At 39.9% G+C, this 16,891-nt stretch overlaps 1 protein-coding gene across 5 annotated transcripts in view; it reads right to left on the bottom strand.

Moving 5' to 3' along the window:
- The window catches only part of EPHA3 (EPH receptor A3), a 220,164-nt gene that overhangs the window by 167,058 nt on the left and 36,215 nt on the right, over positions 1–16,891 (bottom strand). The gene's annotated exons all lie outside the window — the stretch shown is intronic.

Genomic DNA, 16,891 nt, shown 5'->3' with positions numbered 1-16,891 from the left:
ATGTCCAGCTGTTATCCTCACTGAGACAATTTGGTCTTTAACAGATTTCTGTGGTTGTCGGCATACAGAGGTTAACAGAAATGTGAGAAACCTGATTTTGGGGTGTTTCTAGAGAAGACAAGATCAAGTATCTTTTACAAACAGAAAGAGGCATTCTCTGCATAACACTAGAGAAAAGTAGCACAAATCACTTTTGTGGGTTGACAAACTCGTGGCATCAACAGTGCACACAGCCACCTGCTTTGGTGGAGAAAAGTGCAAGAGACAAAGACTGAGACCGACCTGTAATGGTGGGTAGACTTCTATTCATTCTGGGATGAGGTAGCTGAGGTCAGTACTTAAGAAATACTTAAATACTTTACTATTATTATTATTATTATTATCTATTTATTTTTAACTGGGGGAAGAGAAAGATGATTACCATATCAGTGTGGTAGAATTCCCTCAGTAAAAAAAGGTGTGACAATTGTGATAAGTTGAAAACAAGCTGGAACGTAAGCCTAACAGTCATGTAAGACAACTGCAAGCTAACACACACCCCATCATCACAGGTTTCATTCTAAAAAGTCTGGCTAGTTATCTCACAGACAGCAAGTGAAACAAGAATCAACACTGAACAGTCTTCAGCCCTGCAGAACCACCAACCAGGAAACAAATAAAGTAAAAAAATCATAATGACATTGATGATACTCCTGACAGGGAATACCAATCCCCATCACCATGTGAATCCATGGAGGGCAATGCTATACCTGTACCAAAATGATCCTTTGCATCACATCTCAGAACACAACACTGCACACTACGCAGCTGTATGAAAAAAGTCTTGCTGAGTTACTGCAATATTGAAAGTGCGTAATGGCAGGAAAGTACTTTGAATTACCCACCTCACACCAAGCCAGGGAGAAAGCACAGTACAAAACTAGCAGCTAAAAGTGCTAGCAGAAAAGCAGCCTGCGCCATTTTCGTTCAGGCTGTCTTGTCACTGTGAAAAGCCCTTTTTTTCCACCTATTGCTCCTGAACCATTTGGAGGACACTTCCCCTTTATTTCAGATCTAGAAGGGTAGCAGATCATGAAGAGTATTAAAAAACCTGCAGTACAGCATTTTTAGGTACTCAAACAACATTTATTTTGGCATTTAACACTTGCTCCTGTGCTTTACATCTTTTAACAGCCATAATAACAACCAACCAAATCTCTGACAATGAACAATGTAAATACCCTGGCGTGAACCTACGCTAGCTAAATATTAATTTCTACATTTTCAAACCAATCTTATTCTCTACATCGATGAACTTAAATATACATCTGTGTAAAAACAATCTCTCAGAATTACTTAAGATCCACATTAGTATTCCTGGTTCATAATTATAGCACTAACTTAAAACTAAAGATTTAGTTAGAATTAAAATTAATTAGAATTTACTACATAACAAAGAAACTGAGATGCACCCAATAAAGAATACAGACAGATTGGTTGCGGAAAATGAAGAACTCTAAGTAAGTATCTACCCTACAAAGTAGGTCACAGAAAGAAAGAAAAAGGAAACTTTTATGCTCCTGACAGTGAGATAATGGCACTTTCTTGCAAGAGATAAGTTCAGGAAAAAGTATTTTTACTGCTACATTTATTACTTCAAAAGTGGTAGTACTAAGAAGGCACAATCCCATTGTGCAAGGCTTAATAGGAATAGGTAAGAATGACTCATGTCTGGCCAGAAAAAGCTTTCAGTCTGAATAGTAGATGCTATTTTATAGTCCCATGCCTTTCTGCAATGAGCTATCACAGCAAGAAGGATACAAGACATCTCAAAACAGAAGCTCATGTTTTATCAGTCTAAGCGTCCCGGTATACAGTAAGCGTAATGTCCTAGTTTAATGCAACTAGGAATTGGAAAACTCAAGTAGACATTTCCTTAACATTCGAATGCAAATGTTTGTACATACAAGTGGACAAAGTCAGCTTTAACACCACTATTTTCTGAACACTGAGACTTCAGCTAAAAAGACGTAACTGGATAAAGTTAGCCTAAAACCATCTTTCTGCTTGTGCTACCAGCACTTACCAACCAATACTCAGCTAACAGAAAATACGCATTACAAATAATTCTAGAAATCAGGTCAGAATGAAATTTTTCACTCAGATAGTTTACTGATAAAAACAAAAACCTGACCCTGTTTGGGGACAATCAAAACTATTCACAGATCGTGGGCACTAGGCTTTGATTGAAATAGTGGAGAAAAGTTGCGACAAAGCATCAATATAGCATTTTGTGAAAATGCATCGCTTGCTTTCACTTAAAATGAATAAATAAGGCGTATTACAAGCATTTATACAAAAAACAAAAACCATAATGCAGGAAATAACATCTAGTAAGTATTTTTTTTTGCCTAACAACTTTATATCTGACCACTCTTTCACTATTCCATTTATTTTCCAATGAAGAAATGTTTTCTTAGCAGTAACTTCTTTGGTATTCTGTTATCTTTGTTTTGTTTCTCCTTAGTTGCTCTTTCTCTCTAAGGAGAGGAGTGTGGGGCAAGCACAACCCAGCAGCCCTCAAATGATATGAAACATTTGCCTGTTCACTCAGACAGCAAAGCCCCTTTAAGTACACTTTGCATAAACAGACCTCTAACAGCCTTGCAATTATCAGTCATTTGAATCAAGTGACCAAAGCAAAGGTTAACCTGGAGTAAAAGAAAGCATGGCAACTAATTAATATGTCAAAGTAGCACTCTGCTAAAAGAGTTAATGAAGCTTATGAAGGACACATGTGTGCCTTCTGTTGTCCAGGCTTGCCTCTGCAGCATGGTGCAGCTGAGTTTGGTTACTTACCAGGCAGCCAGTGGGACCTGGGTGGCTCTCCAGCATCCTGCCTTGGCCCTGAACTGCAAGCCAAAGTGATTAGGCAGCAGTGATAGCTGAGGATGGTTAGCCCCACAATGGAACCCTAACAGGGCAATGGAGACCAGGGGTACAGGATGGATGACAAGGTTTTTCTGTTCAGGTTCATATTAAAAGCCATCACTAAAAAACCTCCAAACTACCACCAAAAAGTCCATCCATACACCACTATCCTCAACGCCTGTGTGGCCGTTGTCACGTATAAGAAGATGCTAAGCACCTCCAACCCAAACTATTCCATGATGGCCATACTCAGACGGACAGTGACAGCTTCAGACACTAGCAATAAAATAGATTTATCCATTACAAAGAAAACCTTTTCATACGCTCCTCCTCAACCAAAACATTCGCCTACAGCAAAACAAAACCCATACGAAATACAGCACATAAATGTGATTTGGGAAGAGGAGTTTTAGAGGTAGGGAAAAAATTACTTTTGTTTCTGTGACTACATAAAAATCCAGCTAGTTTTAGGACCACCGAGTAGTCTTTAAAGGCTAAATTATTCACGTATTTTGGCCTGTTAATCTTCCCATTTTCATTCCATTTAAAATTCTACCTTTTGTGGGTTGTTTTTTCTTTTTAATTACTGAAAATTAAGAATTAGTTATTACCCCTGAACTTAGGGTTCAGTCCTGTTCTCCAGAAAGAAAATTAGGCCTTTACAGCTCTAAGCTATCAAATCCTTACAGTATCGCTCCTTCCATTGGAAGAAGACAAAGATAAATCAAGAATTAAACACCTATTATGGTAAGTTCAAAGAAACACACAAAAAAGCCCCCAAAGAAGCATTCTGTCTCTTCTTACTCAGCATCACAGCACTCACTCCTTCCCCTCGGAAAACCTCAAGCATCCTGATTAGTTCACATATGATCATTTTCAGCAGTTGATTCTTTTTCCATGGATGCCTGCGCTTCACTGTGACACCATGAAATCGAACCTGCCAGGCTTTTATCTGCAAATACATTACTCAGGACAGCAGGCACTCCCGATGTTATCTTCATGTTTTAAATACCAGGAGTATCAATTGGTCTTATTAACCATCAACCAAGAAATCCACATTTGTATGATTTGGCCTATTGACAGATTAAAGAGAAATATTCACCAAGACTCAGCTCTTCATGTCACAGGCGAGCCTGCTATAAGCATGTGCACAGAGGAACTTGACTTGACACCTACTTAGAACCCAAAAATCTCTTGTTTGGGTGGGGGTTTTTTTTACAAGCTGAGACAAACAAGAGCAGAATTGAATTTTAACAAACCCAAGCTAATAGGAGCAGAATGAATCTTCATTTCTAAGAAAAAAAACCCTTTTGTCAACAAAACCACATGCTTGACAAAGATTCCTGTGCATGCAATACTGGCAGCAGGATTTGCTCCAGAAGGTGCACACGCTTTCTCACAAACACCTCCAAGAAACACATGCAAATGAAAGGCTTTTAGCCTTTCTCACAAGGTATCTGCATGCCATCCAAACTCAGCAGAAAGATAACGGTGTCTAGAGAGAGGTGACATTTTAGTAGTACAATACACTTCATGTAATTCCCGACACACAGCCTACATGAACCTCATCAGGTATTTAGGGAATGAGAAGCTGACTACTGAAAGCCATTTCACACATCTTTCAGCTCTCATCAGATCTGCATGCAAAGCTGACACTTTTTGGAATCAGACAGATTTGTATCACACTTTGGAGAACTTTAGGATCCTAACCCGACAGATAAGATTCAGCTAATCACACATTATACTCTCTGCAAAAGGCAGGAATTAAGGTGGTTTAGTCTGGTTTCCCCAAAACACAAGGTTTAAATCATTATGTCAACCAATTTTATTCCTCCCTAACCCCATCCATACTGCTACCATTACCTTTCGAAACTCCTGTCCAGTTTCATCTAAGTTTTAGAAGATTGGGTCTCAAAGGATTTCAGTGAGTTTTGTGGAAGTCAGTGGTCAGGTAAATGACAGAAAGGCAAAGCCCCTTATGAAGGGCAAGGCTACAGCTACATTGCGGCTTAACAGCTGCTCCGGGTCCACACACATACACATGCTTGTAAGAGCACAGGTCCAACATAAGAAGACCGCTGGTTGCCCATGGGAGTTCAGGGGCAGTGAAAGAAGATGACAAGTGCAAAGTGAGAAAATCAGTGCATATAGGAATCAGTATGAAACTCCTTAAAAGAGATTACAATGGACACAGAATAATGGCATTGCTATTAAGGACAGAAGCCACAAGACGTATGCGGGCAACCTAGGGTTAGTATATCAATCTGGAGAAAATAAAATGGCTTTGTTCTGCCGCTTGCAGAACAAGCTACTGAATTTGTCCAGATATAATTCAGTGACACTGACAAAATGGTTTGAGCTTCATTGCATTTAAGCCACTGCACTTAAGGAAGTACAGTTGAGTGAGCAGAAGCATTCTGCAACATGTGGCAAGGTCTTCAGGAAAGTCAAAACCTACATGATTGGTGATTATAAGCAGCTTGAACAACTTAGAAGAGCTCACAATCTATTTTTTAATTATCTTACTCCTTCCAGTCTGAAAACAGACATTCATCTAGTGCTCCGGTCATCATCCTTTAGAAATCATTGCACCATCAGTTAACATTGTCGCCTACCACGAAACAATGCCCTTATCCCATCTCCCATGGAACATTAAGTGCAATGGGACTTGGGGAGGAGTCAGGACGCTGGGTTTGCCCTGTAGGTCAAAATAACCCGACACTGTTGAATACAAATGGTAGGCTGATTGCAGAGCTACAAATTCTTTACTGAAGGGCCTGTAACGCCTACCGATGGAAACCATCCCCACCAGATCCTCGGAAAGACAGGAATGCAGAAAATAGCATCATTTCCTCTCACTCTTCACAGAGCCACTGAAATGTCAATCAATTGTATGCTCTTTGAGACATGGAAATCTAACTGTGCTCCACTGTGCATACGCATTATGATACCACCTAATTAGGCAATTATACATCCTTTTTTCCCCCACAGGACCTGTGTGTTCCAGGAGAGTGAGAAATTGTGCTGAATAGTAAGATCTGGTCTGGATTCAGGTACTTCTGGAGAGAGACAATTTACAGTGTAATCAAAACTTGTACCCGAACTTCTGGCCACAGGTCAAGATGCCCCTGGATTTGGTACACCGGATATGCAGTATCCACTCAAGATATATCTTGGGGCACTCATTCAGCACAGAGCCCAGGCTGCAGAAAGACAACGCTTGAGTAAGTTGAGCTTCAGATGCTGGACACGCAGGAGCTCACCAGTCATGAAGAGAGGCCGAATCCACAATAAAGACAACAAAAAGAGCTCTCAGCAGTCTGACTGCAACAGAGCCTTTGCGCAGGCATTCATTTGACATCCTACCCAGCAGCCTCAGAACTGTGAGGAGCTTTGCTTCTGGGATCTTTGGCAGGTAAAATAACTTAAAATGGCCCATGCTAGTCAGACATTTTTTGCCTCTGAGTGTACAGATTGAATGGTGCTTATGCAACACGCCAGCATTTAATACTTGGGCTCACTTAAAGTTTCTGAACTGACCAAATGAAGACTCTTAACATGCACTCATTCACTGTTTTATTTCCTTGGTCTCTTCCCACATTAACACCAAGCAGCAGATCCAGAGACCACTGAGATTAAAGAACAAGTAAATAAACAAACATTTTCAGTGATTTTAAGGGATTTGGACATGGCCCTGAGAGATGTCGACAAGAAAAATATCTGATCATACAAACAGATCGCAGCAGAACTCCTCTTAGGAACAGGGATTTTGCTTAGATAGGTTCAAAAACTCCTTTACATCCATGTCCTGCCAAAGGCATCCAAAAGACATTAGAAGCCTGCAGTGAGCGCTACCCAAAGAGGTGTTAAGTTTCTGAGGCAATGTTAGGATTCTCATTAGAAAAATTACCAGGAAAATATTAACTACATATTGAAACAAGCTGGAAGACAAACTCCAAATCCATAAATCCAAATCAAATCCAATCAAACGCATAAAACACATGTCACCAGTTAACAGGCTGAAAAACTTCAATCCTCATTGTAACAACTTTACCTGATGCTCCTAGAGACAAAACTAGATCAACAGCTGAGCTCCAAACCTGTCGGCTCTTCTATCAAATTTATACCTTGCAAGTCACTCTGAAAAATGTTTCTTTACAGCCGTATTTGCCTCAGAGAATTTGACTCCCAGTATAATCATTTGAAGGTAGTAATTATAAGGCAAACAATCTCTGCATGGAGAGACTGCCAGTCATAGCTAAGTTACGGAGTCACTGACCTGAACACTATTCTGTGCCCTCTTCTTGTTTTATTCAATTTATTACGAGCAAATTCAAATGTGCTAGGAGTTCCTCCACGAGCCCAACAAGATAAAAATGAGCTATCCTGGTCGTGCTAATTGAAATGTGTTGTTTCCCATCTTCACTAAACACTTCAATTTAAAGAGCTTCATACTCATCCACATCTAAAACCATGTAAAGTGAATTAATCACATACATGGGAAACTGAGCACTCAAGCCACAGAAAGCAACAAACACACCTGAAACCTCCAGAAGCATTCTTAACCAAGTTATAATGCATGAATCCAAACAGAATCTTTTTGTTTCTGCTTTTGCTTTGCCCTGACTAATGACATACAGCTGTATTTACGTTGCTGCATATCTCTGTATAACGTGCCTGCAACCTGTGTAAGATAAGCAATGCATCTTGCTGTTGGAACATTAACTTTTGGCTTTTCTGACCTGTGTGCTCAAAACGTTCCGCCTTAATATGCCCTTCATTTTCTTTGCCCTGAATATTTGCACACACAGTGTGCAGACCTGTTTCATGTTCGCAATGCTAGAATTCCTAGCTGCACTTTGATCACGGCCCAGCGAGGGGTAATTTTCTACCTTGAACATGTCAGCCCAGGAAAAAAAGAACCAACTGTTCCCAGTCGCGGAGGTTTAGAAACAAAAAATCCACAGTTGCCGAAGTTATCTGCTTCTTATCAAGACCCGTGTTTGGCACCAGATGCATTTGATTCATTCATCATTGTCAGTGCACTCACACACTAATTATTTCAAATTGTTTCCTCAGGCAGAGGTCTAGGACAAATGCAAGCAAGCCAAAAATAGCAGTTATGAATAATTACGCATAATTTACCTCAAGGCCTGGGCCAGTCTATCATTAAAACTTTTCTTGCCACCTGTGATCCAGGCTAACTGTGGGCTTCAAATTAGTTCAAGATCACTTTTCTTTCTTAATACAATGGCAACATTTAACCTTCCCATTAGCAGTTTTCGGATGCTTTAAACATTTCTAATAAAATGCCAAAAAGGTTCCTTCTTTTCCATCTTTTTTAACACTGCTTTTGTATTTCTGTGTCCTGGGTTCAGCAGCAGCAGACATTTTTCTCCTTCTCAGTAGCTGGTGCAGTGCTGTGGTTTTGACTCTCAGCCTGGGAACAGCGCTGATAACACCGATGGTTTTAGTTGCTGCTCAGTGATGTTTACTCTGACCAAGGACTTTGTGAGCCTCATGCTCTGCCAGGGAGGAGGGGAAGCCGGGAGGAAGCAGAGACAGGACACCTGACCCAAACTAGCCAAAGAGGTATTCCATACCACAGCACGTCATGCCCAGGATGTAGAACTGGGGCTGTTACCCAGAAGGGCGAGACCACTGCTGGGTCGGGCTGGGTATCGGTCAGCGGGTGGTGAGCGGTTGTATTCTCTTCCCTTGTTATTTCCCTTATCATTATTATCGGTGGTAGCAGCAGTGATTTGTGCTGTACCTTAGTTACTGGACTGCTCTTATCTCAACCCGTTGGAGTTACATTCTTTCCATTCTCCTCCCCATCCCTCTGGGAGCAGGGGGAGGAAGCGGAGGAGCGAGTGAGCTGCATGGCTGACTGGGCTTAAACCACAACACATAGCCCGACAGCAAGTTTGCTAACAAGAAAAATGTCAGAGACAAGGTCAGCACATGCAACCTCACTGCAAGACCATAGCACAAGCTTCTTAGAAAAGTACAATTCCTCCTCCTCGACCTCAAAGGAAATGATGATATTTCAAAAACTAAAGCTGTTTCGGTCCCTAGAACTTTCTCTATTATCTAACTCCGCATGGAGAAAAGGAGAGAACTTTCATAACACTGACATTTCAAACAACAACAATAAAGCCAAGAATTGATTAATACTTGTTACTGCAGATCTGGAAGTATCTGTTTAATTTTTACAGACAGCAAACTTGCTAATTCCAATCGGATCCAAAGAGATGAGTCATACAGGTGTAGAATGTTGGGAAGAACTAGAGCCGTAGTTCATTCATTGTAATGAATCTACCTTCTATGTTGCTCTGATTTAAGCTGTTAAAATTACAGATTCAAAGTAAGAACAGCTGAAAGAAAGAAAACCCACTCTGAACGCTTCCATGAGAAGAAACATGTATCATACTGAAAACTAAGAGCATGTTCCACTGATAGTTCCTAACCACGACTCCAGTTTGGGAGTACACTACAGGTGTTTCACTTTCACAAACAACAGAAGATACATAATAGTAGCTAGAGCTGGCAATGCATAAATTACAAGCATTGCTTACTCAGGGAAAAGCATCTATGAACTCCTCCATTCAGGTACGGATACACAAACATCAGACCTCCCAGGGATGATAAATACTCCACTGTTCAGTAAGCAGTGCAAGACATGCAGGAACCAGTCCAGCTGGGTTCTGAGGTTGCTTAAAGTAAGGATATTTTTATGTACCTTCCTTGTGCAAGACAACAAAAAAACACCAAAGCAGAAAGAAATTTTCCAAAAAAGGTACATCCAGTACCAAAATGTAAGATATTATTAATAAAATAACACACACAGGAAAGCATGCGTTCAAGCTGTCTTCTGCATAGCTCCATAAAACATTAACTACAAATAGCTCTTCTATTGAAATCAATTATTCCTAAAATACTAAAGGGTGAGGTTCACTTGGTCTGCTCAGTTCTAAAGCTGACACACAATTGTGCATCATCAACAGGCCTCTGACAGAAGACAAAGCAGTGTGTTTCAAACTGGTGCTTACGAAACTTTGCTAACAGAAGGGAAAAACCCCAAGTTTTCAGTGCAATTCTTCTGAGATGCTCTGGCATCTCCACCTGGGCTGGAAACAGAGCTGCACATTGGATGCCTTTGCACCACATCATTTTGGGCAACTCCCACTGAACTGTATGGAGCAAACTAAGGAGCAAACTGCCAATTTCTAAACCACAGAAAAAGTAAACTGAAAGGAATGCCAAGAATGAATACAGAAAAGGGAAGAATGTAAATCCACCTCCTCTATAGGGTTATCTCTGTGGCTGCCATGCAACTGAAGTCTCTTGTATGTGCAGTTTATACAACCTGTTTGACATTGCAGATACGATTATCAAAACATTTCACATCAGAAAATAAATAATGATTGGGATCTTTCATTTACTAATTTTGCCATCTTGCCCGTGTCATGGCCCAATTCCTAGGATCATCTCTAGTAACAAATTTCCTGTGGCTGAAAGAGACGGCACTAATGTCCGATCTCAGTTCTGTGTTGAGTATAGTTGTGGGTCATTTACTATTATGGAAGTCTATTATTTACCTATCTACTTATGTTTATTACAAAGAATTAGGAAGTGCTTTACAATCTGTAGAAGAGTGTCCTGGGTTCAGCAGGGAGCGGGGTGGGGGGGGGAAGAAATGGGGGAGAGTGAGTGAGAGGACTGCATGATTCTGATTTACATCCTGGGCTTAAACCGCAACAAACATATCTCCAGGTCCCTCAAGACTGGATTAATGCAACCATGGTGGACTAAGTTTTGGGATTCAAGCGTCCTTTTCCCACTTTTATTTTCCAAAAGGAGAAAACAAAGGCATAAGTGCATCCTTCAGCTGGTTTCTATCACACACACACACACCTTCAAAGCAAGGCATAGGCTGCTAAATGCTCCTTAAAGCAGATTCTTTTTATCATAAGCTACTTGAAAGCTTTATCATAAAACTGAAGTTTTCACAACAACTTGAACTGACAATATAAATACCAGTAATCACCGTTTTTCCTTGCTGCCACTACACACGAAATTTACCATTGATACAGACAGACAGAAACTAGTGTCTAAGTTACACAACAGAAGAATTAGCATTGTTTTTTGAACCTGCTGGAATGTAACTGAGAGCTATCTGCATTCTAATCACTCAATCAATACAAATTAATGAAAGGGTTTTAGAAGGAACTACCTTCATTTTCTCTTTGTCACACTGTGATTTTTAAGTGGCAAAACCAAATCAAAAACCACAATTTTCATAAAATGAATTACAAGTTCAACTGGATCTCAAGTAGAGATCATAAATTGAATTACATGTTCAATCGGATCTCTCTCATCTGTTGATATCAGATGTTTAAATGTTAATTTGGCCTACTCTTCTTTTCCATAGGGAAGCATATTTTTTTAATGGCAGAGTTAAGGTCATAGTGCATATTACTTGAAAATGCTTACAAAAAAACATTCATGAAATTCCCTATTATTCCCTAATTCAAGTATGCTGGGATAGAGATAACCAAGTTGTCAAAGCCCAAACTTGAAAGTTTCTTATGTCCCCTGTACAAGGAGGAATTTCTTTCAATGACATTAAAATATGAAACAGTTCTTTTCCCTTCAGATGATAAACAGTACCTAGCATTCCTTTTTACTGTATAAATCAAAATCATTTCCCTCTTTCACTATCTCCATGTCTCTAATTTACCACCGTTCAGTCTAACTTCAGCTTTGCGTACAAATTGAAGGCAAGCAATCAATGAAACATTAATAAACTATTACTTTCGAAGACAACTATTACTGTTCAAACACTTTACATGATAACCTGGCTTCATCTGGGAAGTCCTTCCGCAACCACTGTTAATTTGCACATTCCCATTCTTACAGTCATTTGACCTTCTCTTCAATGCTGATCATCTTAGACTCCTTCAAATGATACATATGCTCCCATCAGTTCAACACTAGGACACTGACCAGTGAGTTCGCTTCCTACTATTAGCAACAGAAAGGGAACAGCAATGGCAGAGAATCCAAAGAAAAAACAGAAAGGGAAATAGCAGTTAGAGAACTACGGATTTTTGCTAAACACAGAAAAACCTAAATGGTCATATAGCAGTTATTTAAAGAATAAAGAAATAGAAATCACTACTTTCATAAGATTCACCAGGGTTAAACTCAAAAAGTACTCATTAAAAAAAATCCCATTATGAAACAGGAGACTGATTATCAGCAAATAGTTCATAATAGTGAGAGATATAAAGCAGGCTGGAAAAAAGATCTCCCAGAGGAAGCCCATTAGCTGGAATGTTAAAATTAGGCTGAATAACATGTAAGAATATGTACTTCAGGGATCCAATCTGCTTATCTAGGGGATAAAAAGATGCGCTTTCAAGTGTTTTACTTTCCCAGTTTAGCTGGATTTATTTTGCTTCTTTGTGCAATACCTGCTTAGGAGGTCTGAAATGAGAAAAGTACTGAGAAGAAAGCCAAGCAGTGAGACCACCTGCATTCCTTCAAAGAACTAGGAATAAATAGCCTGAGTTAGGCTGTAACAAATAGCTTATTTCAGCACATTACCACGTTGATTGCTAACCAGAACAGGAACAGCAAGATCACTTTTTTCTTGCAGTTACATGCTAAAAATTCCTGGACGTATGAAAAAGCCAGAAAACAGTCTAATACCATAAAAAGCACCTCCACAATTCTTACAGGCCTATTTGCTTCTTCTAAACACAATATACTAAGATTTAAATAAATTAAGGAAGACTACTGAAAATGTAGATACTAATAAAATTTCCACTGATCTTACACATATTGCAGCAGTAGCTCTATGGCTAAGGTGGAACCATTAGTGATCAGTTCTTAGAGGAATGATTTTGATGGTTGTTTGCAGTCTTTCCTCCTGGGGTGGGAGTCCACAAGTATCCAGTTACAGCCTCAGTTATTTTAACTCTTCTCTACTTACAGCTTTCTCTTATGTATTGGGTAACAGGAGAACAGGTGAAATCCGTATTGATCCAAGAGCAAAAAGTGTTCTACCCTACAACGTCTCACACCGCTCCTCTGGCAGCACACTGGTTAGAATCGCCAAGGTAAGGCACAGTGTTGCCTGCTCTTCTGTACTTACCAAACACATTTCTCATAATCACAAACCTCTGAAAACTCCAAGCCAAAAGGAAAATGAGTGAGGCGAGGGTGGTGGTGGTGGAGCCTTTGTACTGGTCTCTCAAAAAGGTCCTGTTTCTGATCCACTTGTTGCTTTTCAGTCTAAAGCTGTTTCTTACAGTCCTCTCAGTGCTCATTTTCAGTACTAGAATTACCTACAATTTTTACATCCTCATTACTGTAGTGACAGGACAAGGGGTAACGGGTTCAAACTTAAACAGGGGAAGTTTAGATTGGATATAAAGAGGAAATTCTTTCCTGTTAGGGTGGTGAGGCACTGGAATGGGTTGCCCAGGGAGGTTGTGAATGCTCCATCCCTGGCAGTGTTCAAGGCCAGGTTGGACGAAGCCTTGGGTGGGATGGTTTAGTGTGAGGTGTCCCCGTCCATGGCAGGGGGGTTGGAACTAGATGATCTTGAGGTCCTTTCCAACCCTAACTACTCTATGATTCTATGATTTTGTTACACACAGATATTGTTTAGGAACGAGCAAAATCTTGCCCTAAAGCAAATTAATATGATAAATTATATTATGAACTCAACTATAGCCTCACTGGCACTTTAAATGAATTTCTCCCAGAAAATTTCCCCAAACTAAACACGTTCATTTTCTTAACTGCAATGACACCGATACCATTAAATTATTTTATCTCCACATGCCTCCATTTTTTATTCCAGACAACTCTGCTCTCAAGCAGCTTTTTTTCCATGTCTCTTCAGTGCTACACCCTCAACTTATTTGCCACAAAACATCTGCTTTGAGTAAAATAATATCTATAGAAAAAAGATAAAATCCTGTTCGTCGCGTTTGCTCAACAGGCTATAAACAACAGCACAATGAAGTGTATCAGGTATTTATGACAAACTCTGGAACAAATTCAGGGATGCTGTGAACTATGGTGTCAGTTACACATGGTGAAATATGTCTAATTCAGAGTGAAAAAGGCTGGCTGATGTTGAGAAAGAAAAAGACTGTCCTCTCCCTCCCCATCCAAAGGAAAATACAGTAACTGGACGGCTGGTTTATTTCATGACCATACAACAGCCTGTGATTCAGCTTTCCGGAAAAGCCTGGAAAACCCTCTATTCCAATTCCGCATCGCACTGCTGCCTCTATTTACCATGGCCACAGGCACAAACGTAAATACAGGCTGCCTTAGGAGAGGACTAGGGATGTTGACCTTGGCACTTGCGACCACTGTGCAGTAAGTGCAGAGAGCAGGAGGATACAAGAGAAAGTGACAAAGCCCCATCTATCACCCAAATGCAAAATCTGTCAATGTTTGACCTTCAATTGTTTTGGGGTTTTTTTTTTCTGTTTTATCTGCAAGTTATTTTTCCATTCTCATTTTTCCACATCCATGCTGCAGTTCCCGAGTACAGTAAATCTCTCCTCTTTCGGACATATAATCTCTTTTAATATCCTGCGCTCTCTTATCACACTGCAGTCCTCCCACGTAATATATTGTCCATACATTTTTTCACATGATATAAAATGTAACAGCTATGGATGCGATTGAAACACGAGTTATAAAATATTCTATGGAGATTCATATTTGTTCTTTACACTTAAGCAAGATCTGTGTCATGCAAATTTAAGAACATTATTTTAGTCTCAAGCTCCAAGTCATAAAGGACACGACACCATTTTAAGCCAACTACTATAATTAAAATGCTAGAACTCAAAAAATGGGATGTGTCATTGGGACAGCTGATAAACATATCAGCCATAAGCATATCGTGTGCATGACACACAGATCCCATGCCATAAATTAAAACGAAATTCAGTACGGGTTGTTTTTGAGGAACCAAGAGTGCTATATAACACTATTTAAAAAATGGACAGCAATACTTGACCCTCCTTAACAAAACGCCATTATTTCTTAAAATGAACTGTCCTGGGTTCAGCAGCAGCAGTCATTTTTCTCCTTCTCAGTACCTGGTGCAGTGCTGTGGTTTTGACTCTCAGCCTGGGAACAGCGCTGACAACACCGATGGTTTTAGTTGCTGCTCAGTGATGTTTACTCTGACCAAGGACTTTGTGAGCCTCATGCTCTGCCAGGGAGGAGGGGAAGCCAGGAGGAAGCAGAGACAGGACACCTGACCCAAACTGACCAAAGAGCTATTCCATACCACAGAACATCATGCCCAGCATAGAAACTGGGGGCAGTTACCTGGAAGGGTGGGGAAGGAAATGGGGAAGTGAGAGAGAGACTACGTGGCTGGGCTTAAACCATGACAGTTACTTTTGGTGCCCAACATGGGGCACGAAGGGTTGAGATAACAACAGATCTGACCAGAGTATGTCTAATTCTATTTGTGATAAGCATTTATTTTTTTGGATTAATAGTCACTTGTCACAACGCTGATTTATTGGCTTTCAAAGTTGTTGCTCTTGCTTAAACCATGACACGAACCCACTCACCCACCAAATGTTTGATTTTTGTTACTTTTCAGCCTTTTGCTAGGATAATCCCATCAAATACTTGTGTTTTGCTGAAGTGAAACTCTGCCTTGGGTCAGTTCCAGCTAAGCTTACACCTACTAATGTCATGTAATGTCTTCTGAATTTTGCAATTCAGTTTTCATGTCCCCAGGTCCCAGGCTCCAGGTACCACACTATCCCACCTTGTGCAAACCCCCATGGTAGACTGCATATAATGCAGACTAATGATCACAGTTGGTCACAGAAACTCAAAACACGTGCATTTTGCTACAAGTTACACTTTTGACAGATCACTGGAGAGGCCTAAGGATAGAGGTCATGAAAGAAGTTTCCGCAACTAAACATCCAATACCCTACTAAACCGAGTTAAAGATCCTAAGGAAGCATTCTTAAACAGTGGTTTATTCGTTACAGCCTACCTGAAGCTCTTCACTGGTATGCACTTTGCTATTTGCAAACACCACCACAATAAACCTTTATCTTGTAGTTTACAATGTGCCAATATATGTTAAGAGAAAATTAAAGAGCTTCTGCTGAAAATGACATTACAGAAAATCTGAACACTGAGTCCATGGAGTAAAGCAACAACAGTTACATGAGTTATTGGTCTCCAAATATCAAGACTCTCCATATTTTTGAGACATGCTCAATAATAGAGCAAAAATCACAAATCAAAGCTTAAGACCTCAGATGAAGAATCCATACTTCAGTAATTTTACTTCTTGTACCATTTGTTTCACTCTAATTTAATACTGCAACAACTGGCATAAACCACAGTCAGGAAACAGAAAACTACTTCCTCATAAAAAATTACTTTCTTGGTCACCTTGCCATACCCTCAAAACGAACTTTTTTTATGTGATTTTTATTGGGGTTTTTTTCTGCCAGCTCCTGTCTGGCGTTTTCTTTCTTTCTTTTCTTTTTTTTTTTTGGCCAAAGAAAAGATGCTAGTGAGACGTACAGCTCCTATGCAATGGACACATCCTCTCTTTATCACTAAATAACGCAGACTACTAATTCCATCTTAGAAAACAGCACTACTTCATGTTAATGAACCACATGCCTACGCCTTCAACAGACGTGTGCGGGGGAAGATGTTTCTTAGTTCTAAGAATAACCAAACCTGTAAAATCAGCCAGATATAAATACAGCAAAACTTCATAAAGCTATGATTCTAGCTGTTACTCCACCTTCATCCACTTAGATTTAGTCATTGTCTGGGAAGAAAATGTGATTTCATTAATACTGTAAAATAAGCATTTATTCTGGTTATATAGTGATATAACCACAGCATGTAAGAGTTGTTCCTCTGAAAGCAGCATACTAATGCTACAGTA

Source organism: Lathamus discolor, chromosome 4, assembly GCF_037157495.1.
Source record: "Lathamus discolor isolate bLatDis1 chromosome 4, bLatDis1.hap1, whole genome shotgun sequence".
Classification (NCBI taxonomy): domain Eukaryota; kingdom Metazoa; phylum Chordata; class Aves; order Psittaciformes; family Psittacidae; genus Lathamus; species Lathamus discolor.
This window is presented reverse-complemented; position numbering and strand designations above follow the sequence as displayed.